Source organism: Rhipicephalus microplus, chromosome X (genome assembly GCF_043290135.1).
Source record: "Rhipicephalus microplus isolate Deutch F79 chromosome X, USDA_Rmic, whole genome shotgun sequence".
Taxonomy (NCBI): domain Eukaryota; kingdom Metazoa; phylum Arthropoda; class Arachnida; order Ixodida; family Ixodidae; genus Rhipicephalus; species Rhipicephalus microplus.
Genome location: NC_134710.1, coordinates 218,673,245 through 218,691,641, shown reverse-complemented (window position 1 = coordinate 218,691,641; position 18,397 = coordinate 218,673,245). Strand labels below are relative to the sequence as shown.

At 44.0% G+C, this 18,397-nt stretch overlaps 1 protein-coding gene and 2 pseudogenes across 1 annotated transcript in view; 2 read left to right on the top strand and 1 right to left on the bottom strand.

Annotated features, from left to right (window-relative positions):
* The window catches only part of LOC119187546 (large ribosomal subunit protein eL14), a 223,761-nt gene that overhangs the window by 194,148 nt on the left and 11,216 nt on the right, over positions 1–18,397 (bottom strand). The gene's annotated exons all lie outside the window — the stretch shown is intronic.
* Positions 1,454–9,591, top strand: LOC142775184 (CCR4-NOT transcription complex subunit 7 pseudogene; annotated as a pseudogene).
* LOC142775183 (CCR4-NOT transcription complex subunit 7 pseudogene) lies at positions 10,082–16,752 on the top strand (annotated as a pseudogene).

The following is an 18,397-nucleotide window of genomic DNA, read 5'->3' as shown; positions in this document are numbered from 1 at the left end:
GTAAATAACCCACCCCCCTCTGTAATGCCATTTGGCCCTGAGGGTAAAATAAATAAATAAATAAATAAATAAATAAATAAATACTGAATTTTCGTTCGTAATTTCAGGTAATAAAACGAGCGGCACGGTTTTGAACAAGCTCTAAGTTGGTATTTAAGTAGTCTTGTTAAGGGGACCAAATAGATGAGGCGAATTCTAACTGCGGGCGAATGAAGGTAAGGTACGCTAACTTGCGAACGTTAGGTGGTGATCTACGGAGGTTACGACGAGTGTATCCAAACGTTTGAGATGCTTTAGCAAAAAGAGCGGTAATGTGAGGGTGCCATGAAAATTGTGAGTCAAGATTATCCCTAGGTACTTTAATGACTGAACACGAGATATGACAGAGTTGTTAATGACGTAGGAAAAATCAGAGTTCGATTGTTTGCGGGTGAGAGAAATGAGTTTACATTGTCCGGAGTTCAATACCATGAGCCAATCTCGACACCACATAGTTATAAGGTTAATTTCACTTTGAAGGATGTGGTGATCCTCGGGAGATGATATTTTTCTATAAATGATACAGTCATCGGCGAAAAATCTAATACTTGAGGAAATATTGTTGGGCAGGCCATTAATGTAATCAAGGAAGAGTAAAGGGCCTAGAACGCTACCTTGAGGGACTCCGGAAGTTACATCAGCTAAGGGAGAAACACAGTTATTATTTACGGTGAATTCTTGACGAGATGATAAGACATTTCTAATCCAAGATAAGCTAGCAGAGTCCAGTCCAAGGGAATTTAATTTGGAAAACAAACGACAATGGGCGACCCGGTCAAAAGCTTTGCAAAATTCTAGAAAAATGCTATCGGTTTGTAGATTGTTGTCCATGTTAAAGAGCAAGTCAGTAGTAAGTTCAAACAATTGCGTATCACATGACATATTTTTACGAAATCCATGTTGATTTACGAAAAAGAAATGATTAGTCTCCAAGTGGTGGTAGATGTGTGATGCAATTGTGTGCTCTAGCATTTTACAGGAAATGCAAGTTAGGGAGATGGGGCCGTAGTTGTCTGGTTTAAATTTCTTTTCAGCTTTGAATACCGGAATAACCCTGGCAATATTCCAGTCTTTAGATAATTGTCCAGCCGACAGTGATTGATTAAATATTATGCATAGTATTTTGCTAGAAAGTGGTAGGGTATTTTTCAATATCTTAGCGTTTAAATTATCTACACCCGCCGATGTTGATAGTTTAAGGTTATTTATGAGACACGCAACTCCATCCTCAGTGACCGTTATTGGTGTCTTGTAAGGGCAACCTAAATCTGGAACATACGGCACATTAAGGTGATCTTCTTTAGTAAATACTGACGAGAAAAATTTGTTGAACTCGTGCGAGCATTGCTCATCTGTTAGTGGTGTGTTGTAGTCATTGAAAAGACAGATTTGTCGCGATTCATTTCCAGGAGATATGGTTTGCCAGAACTTTCGTGGGTTTGACTGCAGGAGGGAGGATAGGTCATGTGAGTAGTACTTGTTTTTGGCGGAACTTATAGCCGATGAATATTCTTTCAGGCATGTATTGTACCTTTCTCAGGAAGGCGCGCTGGATGAAGGTCTGGCTGCAGTATAGAACCGCTTCTTTTTATTTCGCAGTTTGCGCAGTGATGAACTGAACCAAAGATTTTTGTTATCGTGAGTAATAGAGATGAGAGGCACATACCTGTCCACCAACTCTGACATTTTGTTCTTAAATGCAAGCCAATTTTCAGCCACAGACTGAAGAGAGAAAGATTGTATAAAAGACTGATGAAGAACGCCGCTACTTCATTGTTCATGCATATGTAGTCCGCTCTATGGTGGTTACGAGTGAACTTCGTAGCCATGCAACCTATGTTTGGTACCGGTTTGTGGATGGTGATTTGCAGGAGATTGTGGTCACTAAAACCGTCACAGTATTCGATTGTGCCTATCGTATCAGGGGCTGTGGCTAGCACCAAATCTACAACCTTAGTACCACGTGTGGGTCTGTTTACCACTTGTGGAAAGTTGAAATCCAACGAAAGGTTAATGAAATCATTTGAAGTTTGGTAGGGTGATGATAAAGTGGGCCAGTCGATATTGGGTAAGTTAAAGTCACCAAAAAAGTACACGTGATCCGTAGGACATCCCTTGATTGCGGCCGAGATGCTCTTTCGCAAATCATCTTGGAATAGCGGACTAGCATCGGGTGGACGATAGCAAACGCCTATTAGTATGTTCTTGGTGTGAGCCCTACATGCTGCTCATACTAGTTCAAGATCAGAGAACGTATCAATTATGAATGATGCAATGTCGTTCTTAATGGCTAGCAGTACCCCTCCACCGCTCCTTTGTGTGCGGTCACGCCTATAAATGGTGTAGTTCTTATCAAACAGCAATTCCTTGTCCCTGATATTAGGGCACAAGCCAGTCTCTGTAAGTGCTAGGACCTTTGGACAGCTGTCCTCAAGGAAGGATGAAACTAGGTCGCATTTCGGTAGAAGACTTCTGATGTTAGTGAATAAAACTGATAGCAGAAAAGTGGAGGTGGGTTTCGATGGTTTACTACGACCACACTTATTATTTTTTTCTCTAGCTATCGTGAATATAAAACAACAGAGTTCGTGGAGGAGTCAAAAACGCATATCTCTCTATCAATTCGGAGCTTATCAACCGATAATCTATAAGGTATAGCCTTTCCCGTTGCTTATTCCAGCAATTTCCTTTTTGCTTGACGTGTTGAGGGTGAAAAGTCTTCGCTTATTCCAAATTTGGACCCTTTAAGTTTGCGGGTGGAAGCCAGAATATTTTGCTTGTCCTTGAAGGCGGTCAATTTTGCTATTATAGGCCGACATTTGTTTGAAGCAAAGCGACCTGATCTATGTACCCTATGAAATTGTGAACCAGTCATTGTGATGTCAAGATTTTTGGAACAGAAAGATATGATCTTTAGTTCAGTTGCCGTCCAATCTTCCCTCTCATCATCTTCAATGCCAAAAAAAGTATATTGAAACGTCGCATTTTATTTTCGGTATCATCGCACCGCGACGTTATTATTTTTAGTTGATTGACGATGTCAGAAACATTTGAAGCGCTTGTTTAACTAGGATCGACCGGAGAGTAGGCCGCTTCCAGTGTCCCGACCTTTTCATTTAAACTTTTGATTTCAAGGTCAGTCGCAGCCTGTTTTTCCTTTACGCCCTGAAGTTACCACCGTATAGCGCTCTGACCTTCCTTGACTCTGCGAACTTATTCCAGAACCGAAGCCATGGAGCGCGACAGATCGGCAATAGCGAGACCTGGGTTCTGATTTACGTCTCCAGCGACTAAATGTAGCAGATCAACTATACTAGAATACATTAAGGCAGGAAGGAACAACAATTCTTTAGTGACGTCAAAAACATGAGGTGGCAACGACATCACCCTACACCTTCTGTGCTTCCGGTGCTGTCCAGTATGACGGCTATAAGATATCGAAAATTTGCACTCAGGGCTGACACCATGGAATCAGTAACACCATGCACTGAATTTAGACATTTGAGATAAAGATGGAAATCCGGCTGGTGTCATACTGGACAACTAGAAGTCATGCTAACAAGACTGCGATGCCGTGTGCCCCCTTTGAATCTATATTCACAGAGGGCTGGTCTGGGAATATCTCCCCTATGCAGCTTTTGTTCCGATCTGGAATCAATAGACCATTATTTTTTGTCATGTAGCCGTTCCGGTCTATTAAAAAAAAAAACGTCTCCTTGTCATCCCATTCACGAACCTTGGGCTGCCCTTCCCCATTGAGAATATACTCTCCTATGGTGCTTCGGTTGTGGGCTACAGCTACAGGAATGACTTTAATCCCGTTTGCAGTTATCTTCGTGAAACAAAACCAAAGGGCCTCTAAGTTCTAAATTTCATATTTGTTATTATAATATTATAAGGCAAATTCTAAACATCAATTTTTAAACGTGTTCAAAATTACTGCAATTTCAATATGAGATATATATTATTCTGTTTGGTTGAAATGGCAAAAAAAATATTGCCCTCTTTCTGTATTTACGTGTGCTTATCCTCGTTCTGTTAGGATTAGGTATCATTCGAAAGGCCTCAAATTTCCTATCCTCAATTTTGAACCAATCCGCCTGAGTGGGCAAGAGCCACAGTGGAGGCATCATCATCACCATCATCATCATAATCATCGTAACGCACCAGTTACCCAGCGCTCAGTTTCTAAAAAGCCACGAGCACCAAGGTCAACTGAAAAGGAATCGCCATTAGCATCTTGCTTGTTGGCTGCAAAGGTTCGAAGACCTCCTGCGAGTGAACCGTGTCTGGTGTACGTGAAGCGTTCAGTAAGTTGAGCTTCAGCAGCAGCAGCTCTGATGGTACCAGTATAAGCGCCTTGTCCATAGACGACAGGGCCCGCGAAATCCGCGATGTTTGGGCCTCCAACCTCAAGGAAGAGTTCTACACCATCAGGTGCCTGGTCAAGAGGTACAGCTATATCGCAATGAATGCTGAGTTCTCTGGCGTCGTAACGCAGCCCGTTGGAATATTCCGAAGCCTCACCGACTAATAAGACCAAATGTGAGTTTCAATGTGAACTTTCTCAAGATTATCCACCTGGGCATCAGATTTTTCGACGAGCATGGCAACAAGCCCGAACACATCTCTATCTGGCAGTTCTCCTTCAAGTGTTGCTTGTCGAAAAACACGTTCGCGCAAGACTCGATTGACCTCCTTGTCCAGTCCGGTATAAATTTTCACAGGCATGAAGAGGAACGCATTGAACCGTTTGAGTTTGTCCAGTTACTCATAACTTCAGGATTGGTTCTATCAGACGAGTTTAAGTGGCTCACATTTCACACTGGCTACGACTTCGGCTACCTGTTGGAGATGCTTACCGGCGAAAACCTGCCTGTGGCTGAGACAGATTTTTTTGAGACGCTAAAACTTTATTTTCCTTGCATTTACGATATCATGTACCTAATGAAGAGTTGCGGAAGCCTCAGGAGAAGCCTGCAGGAAGTGTCTGGGCAGCTGCAGATCGAAAGAGTCGGATTACAACACCAAGCGGGAAGCGACAGCTTGCTTACGGGGGTGACCTTTTTCAAGATTCGAAAATTGTTTTTCCAAGACAACCTGGACGATTCACAGCTCTCTTGTTTCTTGCACAGCCTGGACACGTCTTACGGCACGTACGGTGAGCAAATGTTCGAAGTACGCACAAATGCACGCCATATTGCTCAAATGCTATCGAGGTCCCCCTTGGTCGTCTATTCGACACCGGTCTCCAGGAACGTCGTGACCTGAACTTCTTTAAAGCCTTGCCGCAACCGGACTCTTGTTTAACTTACATTTGCGTTTTGATTTTGGATTGACACCTTTTGAATTCTTGCATGTTCCATCAGCGGACTTTGATATAAGTTATGTTTTTCTAAACTTCTCCATATTGTTTTGTACGTTGCATGTCGTGACAAATCGAAAATACGTATCGTGTGTTTTTCATTGATGCGTAGTTTTTTATTCGAATTTGAACGCTGAAAACACTTAGCGGCAGTTCGAGTGATATTAAGCGCATGCATTAATTTGATCTTCGGCTTCAAGCTGCATTCTGGTTTTATCAACGATTATAACTTTTGTAATAGTATAGCTGGTCACAGAAGGGCAGCTCTTGGACTTTTTTTCCTTTTGTCATACGCAAAGGGATGGAGCGCTAGCACCGTGAGCCTTCAAGGTATCTAAGCGTTAACGATCTTTATGTCCAGGGTATGTACCTTAGTGTAGTATTTTGATACAGAAGATGTTAACCTTGACATCTGCAGTGTCTGCAAGAGTGAGGCTTGATTCTCAGCGTCAGCAAGCACTTCACTGGAATAAGGGGGAGGGAGGGCTTTCCCAGTAAGGCGCTAGATGGCGTAGCACGTAGAGCAAATTTAGAAATACAGTATACGCTACCTTTAGGTAGCAGCATATACATTAACTATATGCGAAATTTAAAAATTTGCAGTTGCCGTATATTACTATATCTTTTTGCTGAGCTTTTTGCTAACTCGTCATATCGTCAGTAATTCGCCGCTACTTGGCATCCCCATTACCAAGTACTGGAAGACTCCATTGTGCAAGTGCGAAGTGGGACACTCCCATAGTAGAGTACTGAGCTGTCTATATCGTTAACTCCTTTTTCTTAAACACTCATACAATCACAAACGCTACCACTAAAGAATTTTTGGTCTGGCGTCCGTTTCTTGAGTGGTAGCGTGCTCGAATGAGTGAAAGCGTGCGTTTGAATGAGTGGGCATTTCTAGGGACACCAAGTTGCGCTAAATTACAATATGTAGAAGCACTTTTCAGGAACCTGAGTTTCGCACTTTCCACGTGCCGCTCGTTCACAATTGGCCAAGTGCAGTCAATCGCAATATTGAGGTGCAATTAAGGCAACTTGTCGACCATTTGTTTATGGGTACCGCTGCTCTGGTATTGTAAGCTCGCTTTTTTCACGCTGATTCTGTATAAAAAGAATCGTATTTTAAATGAAAGTTCAGCAGCCCTTCTGTTATGAGGCTCATTAGGCTTTGCATATAGAGTTGAACGTGATAGCGATATCTTGTCCCAAGTGCATTCTTTGTGCACTTAGTGCATGAAATATTTTTGAACTTGCTGTGCAGCACTAGGTTGCCTTAGTGAAATGGGCGCAGCATGTGTGCCTTTTGTAGTCGGTGACTGGTTTTGAACCACGAAGTCTTGATAATCATATGTTGTGACGCCCGATGGCAATGCACGCTTCTACCACACATTATAACGGCAATATTAACGAGATAGCGCTAACGAGCTTGTTTCGCAGAAATTCTGGCGTCAATATCAGGGTCAGCGTCGTTGTTTGTGAGTGAAAAATCATCTTATGCATCAATGAAATGTCGGGAACTATGCAAATTAGCTAAATGATAATAAAATCCTGATTGAGAGTGGGGACTGAATTAAAATTGTTGGGTCCGAGGGGTGATTGAACCCGGGTTGTTTGCGTGGCAAGTACATGTTCTACCACACAGTCACGTACGTGTCTGCTTGTGAATACAGTGAAAACAATTTCTTCTGCTTGGAAATGAAGTGAAAGTAGGTTTGATGCTTTAGAAACACACGCGTCCAGGACTCACAATGCAACATAAACATAAAGTATTGCAGTAATAATGCTTGGTAGAAGCACCCATTGCCAGTGCGCCTCAGAACATGTGATTATTATGATAGCTTCATGGTTTAAAGCAGGACAACCACTACAGAAGGCACACACGCTACTGCGTCTATTCCCTAAAGGTCATGTAGTAGGTACTGAGCAAGTCGAAAATCTTTCATGCACCTATAGTGTTTGAAGTACACGTTATGAAGAGGATATTATTATCGCTTTTAACTCCTAAAGGCGAAGCTTTAGGGTCTCCAACGTTTTTAATTTTGTATTTGGAAGCATGTATACACAGAACGCGTGTGCTTGTAAAGCATGTAAGTTACTTTCACTGATTTTCTAAACAGGGGAAATTATTTTCAATCTTTTCACAAGCAGACGCGTGGCTGTGACGTAGAACACCTTTTGCCATGCGAAAGACTCGAGCTCGATCCCCGTTCAGACCCAGAATTTCCAAATATGGATCATATTATGATCGAGCTCAATTCGGTGGTCGGCGTGACCACCCTTACTATGCATGCACGTGCTCTTTTTTCTCCTTTACCTCTCCACGCGTGCTAATACGGACTACTTCGCGTAGTGCTACACGTGCCGAAGCTCTGCCTCCGTAGCTTTCACTTCAGGGCCAAGAAAAGTTGTAGCCGAGTGTAGTGTGCACACGAGAAGATTGGCTCCTGCTTTCCAGATTGTATTACTGTGAAAACCACTGATATTTTCCGAGTTTTCTATTTGATCGTGTGCCTAAGCTTTCGAGGAATTAGTAGAGAATACCTTTGTTCTGGTGAGTTGACGTTTAAACAATTTTTGGGACATATTTGCACAAAATTACCACCGAAGAATTTCAGCCTAACTTCTGGAGGCGATTGCTGCCGATGCACCGGCCCGGTGCTACGTGACTCACGCTCTCCGCATTCAAGGAGCGGCCACTGACGATGGAATACCAAGTTGATGGAGAAGACATCTCTCCAGAGGATTGCCCGGGTTAGATGGGTTGGAACGAAGTCGAAGTGAGACGCTCAAGGAATGAGCTTACCGCGGTTAATGTTACCGTGGCAAAGGGTTCGACTAAGGCTGCCGTTTGGGGAGATACTCGAACCAGTCGTAGTAGAAATGACACCGAGCACAAGATCGCGCAAGGGGGACGCATGTGGGCTCTCTCCAAGGACTTTAGCGAAATTGTGCTACTACCCCGTGGAGGTTTAGACATCTCGAGAATTGGTGCTGTAGCCGTGGCTGATGGAATAGTACAGGCGGCAATGCGGGAAAAAAGGCCATACGGGACATAATCTAATCAAACTTCAAAGAGAATATTATAGTGGAAAGCACTCCGGACAAAGACAGAGATTCAAGATAGGTCAAGAAAATTGACATTAGAGGCAAATTTTTCGAGGTTAGCACGTAGGCCACGGTACCCCACGACACTTCTAAAGGAGCAATTTCAGGGATCCTCGTAAGCAATATCCAGGACATTGTGGCGCGAAAGATTGTGAATTCGAAAGACCCGCTGGTTCTGCAGGCCCAGAGAAAAAAAGACCCTGGGACAATCATCATTGCGTTAGAAAGATAAAAAGTGCCGAGATAAGTGAGATATGGTCCCTCACTTTCAGTTCTTCCTTTAGCGCGAGCACATCGACATTTGTTTGGTCTTTAAAAAGCTGGGACATTAGTCTGACGTCTGTCTGAACCCTACTGAAACCATCTGCAATTCTTTTCGAGATCAAGAACCCAGATAAGGTTCACCAGTGCAATTATAGATGCACGCTGTGTGACGGTCACCACCCCAAGTCAGACAAAGATTGCAAGAACGGGTTCTTAGTGCCATACGTCATTAGACGCAGACGTTGAGAAAGGTGGTGAGCAGCCGCGGAAGCGTGTGATGCATCAATAGAATCGAGTCCAGACTTCAATGACAAGCAGCTGTTCCCAGCTGTCGAGACTCAAAGCATCTAGACTACACACGAAGAGAAAGGCCTCCTGGTGAGCCCTGCACGCGGTGGTTGGGCAGCGTCTGCGGGGAAACCTTGCTGTCGCGCAAGACTGCAATTGGCTCAGCAGGGACATTCTGAGCCAGCAGGTCTACTGCCAGGCGTAGTCCCGCCAGCTCCGCTGCTGTCAAGCTCACCGGGAAGGGTAGTAGGCACTGCTTGCTAACGGCCCGGGGATGGGATGACAGAAGCAGCCGCTGCGGTTCCTAATGGCATGACGGATTCGTCGGTGAATACTTGGAGGCGGCCTGCCATTTGCTCCTGGAGCTTGGAGATGGCGGCCTGTTGCTTGGCTTCAAAATACGTTTGGTGATTGGTTGATGCATCCAAGGAGAGGTGGACCTCTGGTGTCCGGTGACGGGGCGGGGCCACCGGGAGATGCGGTTCTGGAACCATCTGGTGGCAGAGTGCGCAGAGAGTGCCAATGCGTGATCTCGGCTAACTGTGAAGGCGCTCCATGAAGGTCTTGTCGTCGGTGGAATGATGAAGGCGGTCCATGTTCCCCTGCGCACGCTGGAGCATGCACAAGGACAGACACCACTCTCAGGCCTCGGCCAGGGTCGCTGCCGCGGGGAATATATGGGGAGACCCAGGATGGCCCCCACTGCTCTCCTGGGATGTCCTTCCAGGTACATTCTCCTGGCAGGTGTCAAGGCCACCAGCGGGTAGGCGCAACATACCGAGGACGCCAAAACCTGGATAAGCCATAGTGCTAACTTGGTGGAGCAACCGCGGCCACGCTCTTGGAGCTTGCTGATGGCCTCCTGGACACGTTGGATCTCTGTGCTGGCGAGCTTGGCAGCTGGGGTCCATGTGAGCCGGTGGTCGACGGCGAAGCTCTGGTGCCTCACAGTCAGCTTCCAAGGGGGCAGTGTTTGCCGGATCTCAGATGTTTCACGTAGCGTCGTGCTGCCGCCAGCGGATGGATCAGCAAGGCTTCGGTCTTGGTGGCGGAGACCATGAGTCCGATGCCTTCACAAGTAGGCAATCACTGCGTCCAGGGTCACCCGCAACGATCTCCTGATAGATGGAGGTGTCATTTTTAAATGCGAATGCATTTATTACTCAGCTGTTTAAAAGCATCCTGCGTTGTGCGTGGCAAACGACACTTTCAGCTTTCACCCCCTCTTCCATAGCAGCAGCTGCGGGCGCGTGCTTAACCTCTCCTCTAGCAACCAAGCACGTGGTGCGAGAGAGTGTAGGAGAGAGCAGATGCAGTGCTTCTTAAGCCTAAATTTTAATCACACAGTGTCCTAAATAGCCGCTTGCAAGATTACCTTGCAAACGTGGAAACAAATAATGTATAAGCCACTGATGCTTCAGTAATATATGAGAAGGCAGGAGTAGGTATTTACTCTTCTCCACTCGACAGGTCGTTTTCAGTAAGACTACCAGACTTTACACCTGTTTTTGAAGCTGAACTTTTGGCAATTGTTCTAGCACTACGAAAAGTAACTTTGTACACCCACACTGCTATAATAATTTTAGACCCCCTGTCCGTATGTACGTCACTGACAGTTTCATCTCAATCAGATGCGTTAAGGACATTCCTTACGCCAATTCATCCACAGCTTAAGCTCCTAAAATTATTATTGGTACCTGGACATTGCGGGTTAGAGTTAAATGAAATGGCGGGCTCATTAGCTGGAATGGCATTATTCACAATACCTTATAGGCTCCTAGTTGGAGCATTGTGTAAGGGGGGCGATACATGGTAAAACATGACTTGAGACAAATATAAAAAGATGAAATCAAGATGGCACAATATGGAAAGTGCACTGTGATCTAAACGACTGCCAGAAAAGCAATAGAGTAACACCCCAGTAGAAAAACTAAACAAAGGAAGAGCGTGCACGAAACGCGAACTTTATTACCATGAACAGTTAGTGATTGTAAAATAAAGAAAATGTTGGCAGCCTTTACAATACTACAATGCAACATTATACAACGTTAAACAATTTTATACATAAGATAACACATCTAGAGAGAATGAACAAGAAATAACTACGCACGCATGAAATGTTCGAGTAGGCGGTAGTGAAAGGCTTTGCGATTTGTGATCGAATTGATATCACTAGGTAGATCATTCCAAAGCTGGATGGCGTGTGGCTGCGCAGAACAAGTAAACGCCTTTGTGTTGCCGAATATGCGCTCGAAACTGCCACGAATATGGAGCTGCCTAGACATGCGCAGTGGGGTTTTCAAAGGGAGAGAATGAGGCCTGGTGTTTTGAAGGTATCCATGAGGCAGACATAAAAGGGAAACACACCGGCGAACCTAAAGAGGGTGCAGCGAAAGTTAGAGATTTATTTTAGTGATACTAGATTTTCGTTCGTAATTTCCGGTAATAAAACGAGCGGAACGGTTTTCAACAAGCTCTAAGGTGGTATTTAAGTAGTCTTGATAAGGGGACCAAATAGATGAGGCGAATTCTAACTGTGGGCGAATGAAGGTAAGGTACGCTAACTTGCGAATGTTAGGTGGTGATTTACGGAGGTTACGACGAGTGTATCCAAGCGTTTGAGATGCTTTAGCACAGAGAGCGGTAATGTGAGGGTGCCATGAAAATTGTGAGTCAAGATTATCCCTAGGTACTTAAATGACTGAACACGAGATATGACAGAGTTGTTAATGACGTAGGAAAAATCAGAGTTCGATTGTTTGCGGGTGAAAGAAATGAGTTTACATAGTCCGGAGTTCAATACCATGAGCCATTTTCGACACCACATATTTATAAGGTTAATTTCACTTTGCAGGATGTGGTATTTCTCGGGAGATGTCATTTTTCTATAAATGATACAGTCATCGGCGAAAAATCCAATACTTGAGGAAATATTGTTGGGCAGGTCATTAATGTAATCAAGGAAGAGTAAAGGGCCTAGAACGCTACCTTGAGGGACTCCGGAAGTTACATCAGCTAAGGGAGAAACACAGTTATTATTTACGGTGAATTCTTGGCGAGATGATAAGAAATTTCTAATCCAAGATAAGCTAGCAGAGTCCAGTCCAAGGGAATTTAATTTGGAAAACAAACGACCATGGGCGACCCGGTCAAAAGCTTTGGAAAATTCAAGAAAAATGCTATCGGTTTGTAGATTGTTGTCCACGTTAAAGTGCAAGTCAGTAGTAAGTTCAAACAATTGCGTATCACTTGACATATTTTTACGAAATCCATCTTGATTTACGAAAAAGAAATTATTAGTCCCCAAGTGGTGGTAGATGTGTGATGCAATTATGTGCTCTAGCATTTTACAGGAAATGCAAGTTAGGGAGATGGGGCCGTAGTTGTCTGGTTGAAATTTCTTTTCAGCTTTGAATACCGGAATAACCCTGGCAATATTCCAGTCTTTAGGTAATTGTCCAGTCGCCAGTGATTGATTAAATATTATGCATAGTATTTCGCTAGAAAGCGGTAGGGTATTTTTCAATATCTTAGCGTTTAAATTATCTACACCCGCCGATGTTGATAGTTTAAGGTTATTTATGAGACACGCAACTCCATCCTCAGTGACCGTTATTGGTGTCATGTAAGGGCAACCTAAATCTGGAACATAAGGCACATTAAGGTGATCTTCTTTAGTAAATACTGACGAGAAAAGTTTGTTGAACTCGTGCGAGCATTGCTCATCTCTTAGTGGTGTGTTGTAGTCATTGGAAAGACAGAGTTGTCGCGATTCATTTCCAGGAGATATGGTTTGCCAGAACTTTCGTGGGTTTGACTGCAGGAGGGAGGATAGGTCATGTGAGTAGTACTTGTTTTTGGCGGAACATATAGTCGATGAATATACTTTCAGGCATGTATTGTACCTTTCTCAGGAAGGCGCGCTGGATGAAGGTCTGGCTGCAGTGTAGAACCGCTTCTTTTTATTTCGCAGTTTGCGAAGTGATGAACTGAACCAGAGATTTTTGTTATCGTGAGCAATAGAGATGAGAGGCACATACCTGTCCACCAACTCTGACATTTTGTTCTTAAATGCAAGCCAATTTTCAGCCACAGACTGAAGAGAGAAAGATTGTATAAAAGACTGATGAAGAAGGCCGCTAATTCATTGTTCATGCCATGTAGTCCGCTCTATTGTAGTTACGAATGTTTGGTACCGGTTTGTGGATGGTGAGTTGCAGGAGATTGTGGTCAGTAAAACCGTCACAGTATTTGATTGTGCCTATCGTATCATGGCGGTGGTTAGCACCAAATCTAGAACATTAGTACCACGTGTGGGTCTGTTTACCACTTGTGAAAAGTTGAAATCCAACGAAAGGTTAATAAAATCAGTTGAAGTTTGGCAGGGTGATGATAAAGTGGGCCAGTCGATATTGGGTAAGTTAAAGTCACCAAAAAGGTACACGTGATCCGTAGGACATCCCTTGATTGCGGCCGAGATGCTCTTTCACAAATCATCTTGGAATAGCGGACTAGCATCGGGTGGACGATAGCAAACGCCTATTAGTATGTTCTTGGTGTGAGCCCTACATGCTGCTCATACTATTTCCAGATCAGAGAACGTATCAATTATGAATGATGCAATGTCGTTCTTAATGGCTAGCAGTACCCCTCCACCTCTCCTATGTGTGCGGTCACGCCTATAAATGGTGTAGTTCTTATCAAACAGCAATTGCTTGTCCCTGATAATAGGGCACAAGCCAGTCTCTGTAAGTGCTACGACCTTTGGACAGCTGTCCTCAAGGAAGGATGAAACTAGGTCGCATTTCGGTAGAAGACTTCTGATGTTAGTGAATAAAACTGATAGCAGAGAAGTGGAGGTGGGTTTCGATGGTTTACTACGACCACACTTATTCCTCTTTTTCTCTAGCTATCGTGAAGATAAACAACAGAGTTCGTGGAGGAGTCAAAAACGCATGTCTCTCTATCAATTCGGAGCTTATCAACCGATAATCTATAAGGTTTAGCCTTTCCCCTGGCTTATTCCAGCAATTTCCTTCTTGCTTGACGTGTTGAGGGTGAAAAGTCTTCGCTTATTCCAAATTTGGACCCTTTAAGTTTGCGGGTGGAAGCCAGAATATTTTGCTTGTCCTTGAAGGCGGTCAATTTTGCTATTATAGGCCGACATTTGTTTGAAGCAAAGCGACCTGATCTATGTACCCTATGAAATTGTGAACCAGTCATTGTGATGTCAAGATTTTTGGAACAGAAAGATATGATCTTTAGTTCAGTTGCCGTCCAATCTTCCTTCTCATCATCTTCAATGCCAAAAAAAGTATATTAAAACGTCGCATTTTATTTTCGGTATCATCGCACCGCGACGTTATTCTTTTTATTTGATTGACGATGTCAGAAACATTTGAAGCGCTTGTTTAACTAGGATCGACCGGAGAGTAGGCCGCTTCCAGTGTCCCGACCCTTTCATTTAAACTCTTGATTTCAAGGTCAGTCGCAACCTGTTTTTCCTTTACGCCCTGAAGTTACCACCGTATAGCGCTCTGACCTTCCTTGACTCTGCGAACGTATTCCAGAACCGAAGCCATGGAGCGCGACAGATCGGCAATAGCGAGACCTGGGTTCTGATTTACGTCTCCAGCGACTAAATGTAGCAGATCAACTATACTAGAATACATTAAGGCAGGAAGGAACAACAATTCTTTAGTGACGTCAAAAACATGAGGTGGGCACGACATCACCCTACACCTTCTGTGCTTCCGGTGCTGTCCAGTATGACGGCTATAAGATATCGAAAATTTGCACTCAGGGATGACACCATGGAATCAGTAACACCATGCACTGAATTTAGACATTTGAGATAAAGATGGAAATCCGGCTGGTGTCATACTGGACAACTAGAAGTCATGCTAACAAGACTGCGATGCCGTGTGCCCCCTTTGAATCTATATTCACAGAGGGCTGGTCTTGGAATATCTCCCCTATGCAGCTTTTGTTCCGATCTGGAATCAATGGACCATTATTTTTTGTCATGTAGCCGTTCCGGTCTATTAAAAAAAAACGTCTCCTTGTCATCCCATTCACGAACCTTGGGCTGCCCTTCCCCATTGAGAATATACTCTCCTATGGTGCTTCGGTTGTGGGCTACAGCTACAGGAATGACTTTAATCCCGTTTGCAGTTATCTTCGTGAAACAAAACCAATGGGCCTCTAAGTTCTAAATTGCATATTTGTTATTATAATATTATGAGGCAAATTCTAAACATCAATTTTTAAACGTGTTCAAAATTACTGCAATTTCAATATGAGATACATATTATTCTGTCTGGTTGAAATGGCAAAAAAATATTGCCCTCTTTCTGTATTTACGTGTGCTTATCCTCGTTCTGTTAGGATTAGGTATCATTCAAAAGGCCTCGAATTTCCTATCCTATATTTGGACCAATCCGCCTGAGTGGGCAAGAGCCACAGTGGAGGCATCATCATCACCATCATCATCATAATCATCGTAACGCACCAGTTACCCAGCGCTCAGTTTCTAAAAAGGCACGAGCACCAAGGTCAACTGAAAAGGAATCGCCATTAGCATCTTGTTTGTTGGCAGCAAAGGTTCGAAGACCCGCTGCGAGTGAACCGTGTCTGGTGTACGTGAAGCGTTCAGTAAGTTGAGCTTCAGTAGCAGCAGCTCTGATGGTACCAGTATAAGCGCCTTGTCCATAGACGACAGGGCCTGCGAAATCCGCGATGTTTGGGCCTCCAACCTCAAGGAAGAGTTCTACACCATCAGGTGCCTGGTCAAGAGGTACAGCTATATCGCAATGAATGCTGAGTTCTCTGGCGTCGTAACGCAGCCCGTTGGAATATTCCGAAGCCTCACCGACTAATAAGACCAAATGTGAGTTTCAATGTGAACTTTCTCAAGATTATCCACCTGGGCATCACATTTTTCGACGAGCATGGCAACAAGCCCGAACACATCTCTATCTGGCAGTTCTCCTTCAAGTGTTGCTTGTCGAAAGACACGTTCGCGCAAGACTCGATTGACCTCCTTGTCCAGTCCGGTATAAGTTTTCACAGGCATGAAGAGGAACGCATTGAACCGTTTGAGTTTGCCCAGTTACTCATAACTTCAGGATTGGTTCTATCTGACGAGTTTAAGTGGCTCACATTTCACAGTGGCTACGACTTCGGCTACCTGTTGGAGATGCTTACCGGCGAAAACCTGCCCGTGGCTGAGACAGATTTCTTTGAGACGCTAAAACTTTATTTTCCTTGAATTTACGATATCATGTACCTAATGAAGAGTTGCGGAAGCCTCAGGAGAAGCCTGCAGGAAGTGTCTGGGCAGCTGCAGATCGAAAGAGTCGGATTACAACACCAAGCGGGAAGCGACAGCTTGCTTACGGGGGTGACCTTTTTCAAGATTCGAAAATTGTTTTTTCAAGACAAGCTGGACGATTCACAGCTCTCCGGTTTCTTGCACAGCCTGGACACGTCTTACGGCACGTACGGTGAGCAAATGTTCGAAGTACGCACAAATGCACGCCATATTGCTCAAATGCTATCGAGGTCCCCCTTGGTCGTCTATTCGACACCGGTCTCCAGGAACGTCGTGACCTAAACTTCTTTAAAGCCTTGCCGCAACCGGACTCTTGTTTAACTTACATTTGCGTTTTGATTTTGGCTTGACACCTTTTGAATTCTTGCATGTTCCATCAGCGGACTTTTATATCAGTTATGTTTTTCTAAACTTCTCCATATTGTTTTGTACGTTGCATGTCGTGACACAGCGAATATACGTATCGTGTGTTTTTCATTGATGCGTAGTTTTTTATTCGAGTTTGAACGCTGAAAACACTTAGCGGCAGTTCGAGTGATATTAAGCGCATGCATTTAATTGATCTTCGGCTTCAAGCTGCATTCTGGTTTTATCAACGATTATAACTTTTGTAATAGTATAGCTGGTCACAGAAGGGCAGCTCTTGGACTTTTTTTCCTTTTGTCATACGCAAAGGGATGGAGCGCTAGCACCGTGAGCCTTCAAGGTATGTAAGCGTTAACGATCTTTATGTCCAGGGTATGTACCTTAGTGTAGTATTTTGATACAGAAGATGTTAACCTTGACATCTGCAGTGTCTGCAAGAGTGAGGCTTGATATTCAGCGTCAGCAAGCACTTCGCTGGAATAAGGGGGAGGGAGGGCTTTCCCAGTAAGGCGCTAGATGGCGTAGCACGTAGAGCAAATTTAGAAATACAGTATACGCTACCTTTAGGTAGCAGCATATACAGTAACTATATGCGAAATTTAAAAATTTGCAGTTGCCGTATCTTACTATATCTTTTTGCTGAGCTTTTTGCTAACTCGTCATATCGTCAGTAATTCGCCGCTACTTGGCATCCCCATTACCAAGTACAGGAAGACTCCATTGTGCAAGTGCGAAGTGGGACACTCCCATAGTAGAGTACTGAGCTGTCTATATCGTTAACTCCTTTTTCTTAAACACTCATACAATCACAAACGCTACCACTAAAGAAGTTTTGGTCTGGCGTCCGTTTCTTGAGTGGTAGCGTGCTCGAATGAGTGAAAGCGTGCGTTTGAATGAGTGGGCATTTCTAGGGACACCAAGTTGCGCTAAATTACAATATGTAGAAGCACTTTTCAGGAACCTGAGTTTCGCACTTTCCACGTGCCGCTCGTTCACAATTGGCCAAGTGCAGTCAATCGCAATATTGAGGTGCAATTAAGCCAACTTGTCGACCATTTGTTTATGGGTACCGCTGCTCTGGTATTGTAAGCTCGCTTTTTTCACGCTGATTCTGTATAAAAAGAATCGTATTTTAAATGAAAGTTCAGCAGCCCTTCTGTTATGAGGCTCATTAGGCTTTGCATATAGAGTTGAACGTGATAGCGATATCTTGTCCCAAGTGCATTCTTTGTGCACTTAGTGCATAAAATATTTTTGAACTTGCTGTGCAGCACTAGGTTGCCTTAGTGAAATGGGCGCAGCATGTGTGCCTTTTGTAGTCGGTGACTGGTTTTGAACCACGAAGTCTTGATAATCATATGTTGTGACGCCCGATGGCAATGCACGCTTCTACCACACATTATAACGGCAATATTAACGAGATAGCGCTAACGAGCTTGTTTCGCAGAAATTCCGGCGTCAATATCAGGGTCAGCGTCGTTGTTTGTGAGTGAAAAATCATCTTATGCATCAATGAAATGTCGGGAACTATGCAAATTAGCTAAATGATGATAAAATCCTGATTGAGAGTGGGGACCGAATTAAAATTGTTGGGTCCGAGGGGTGATTGAACCCGGGTTGTTTGCGTGGCAAGTACA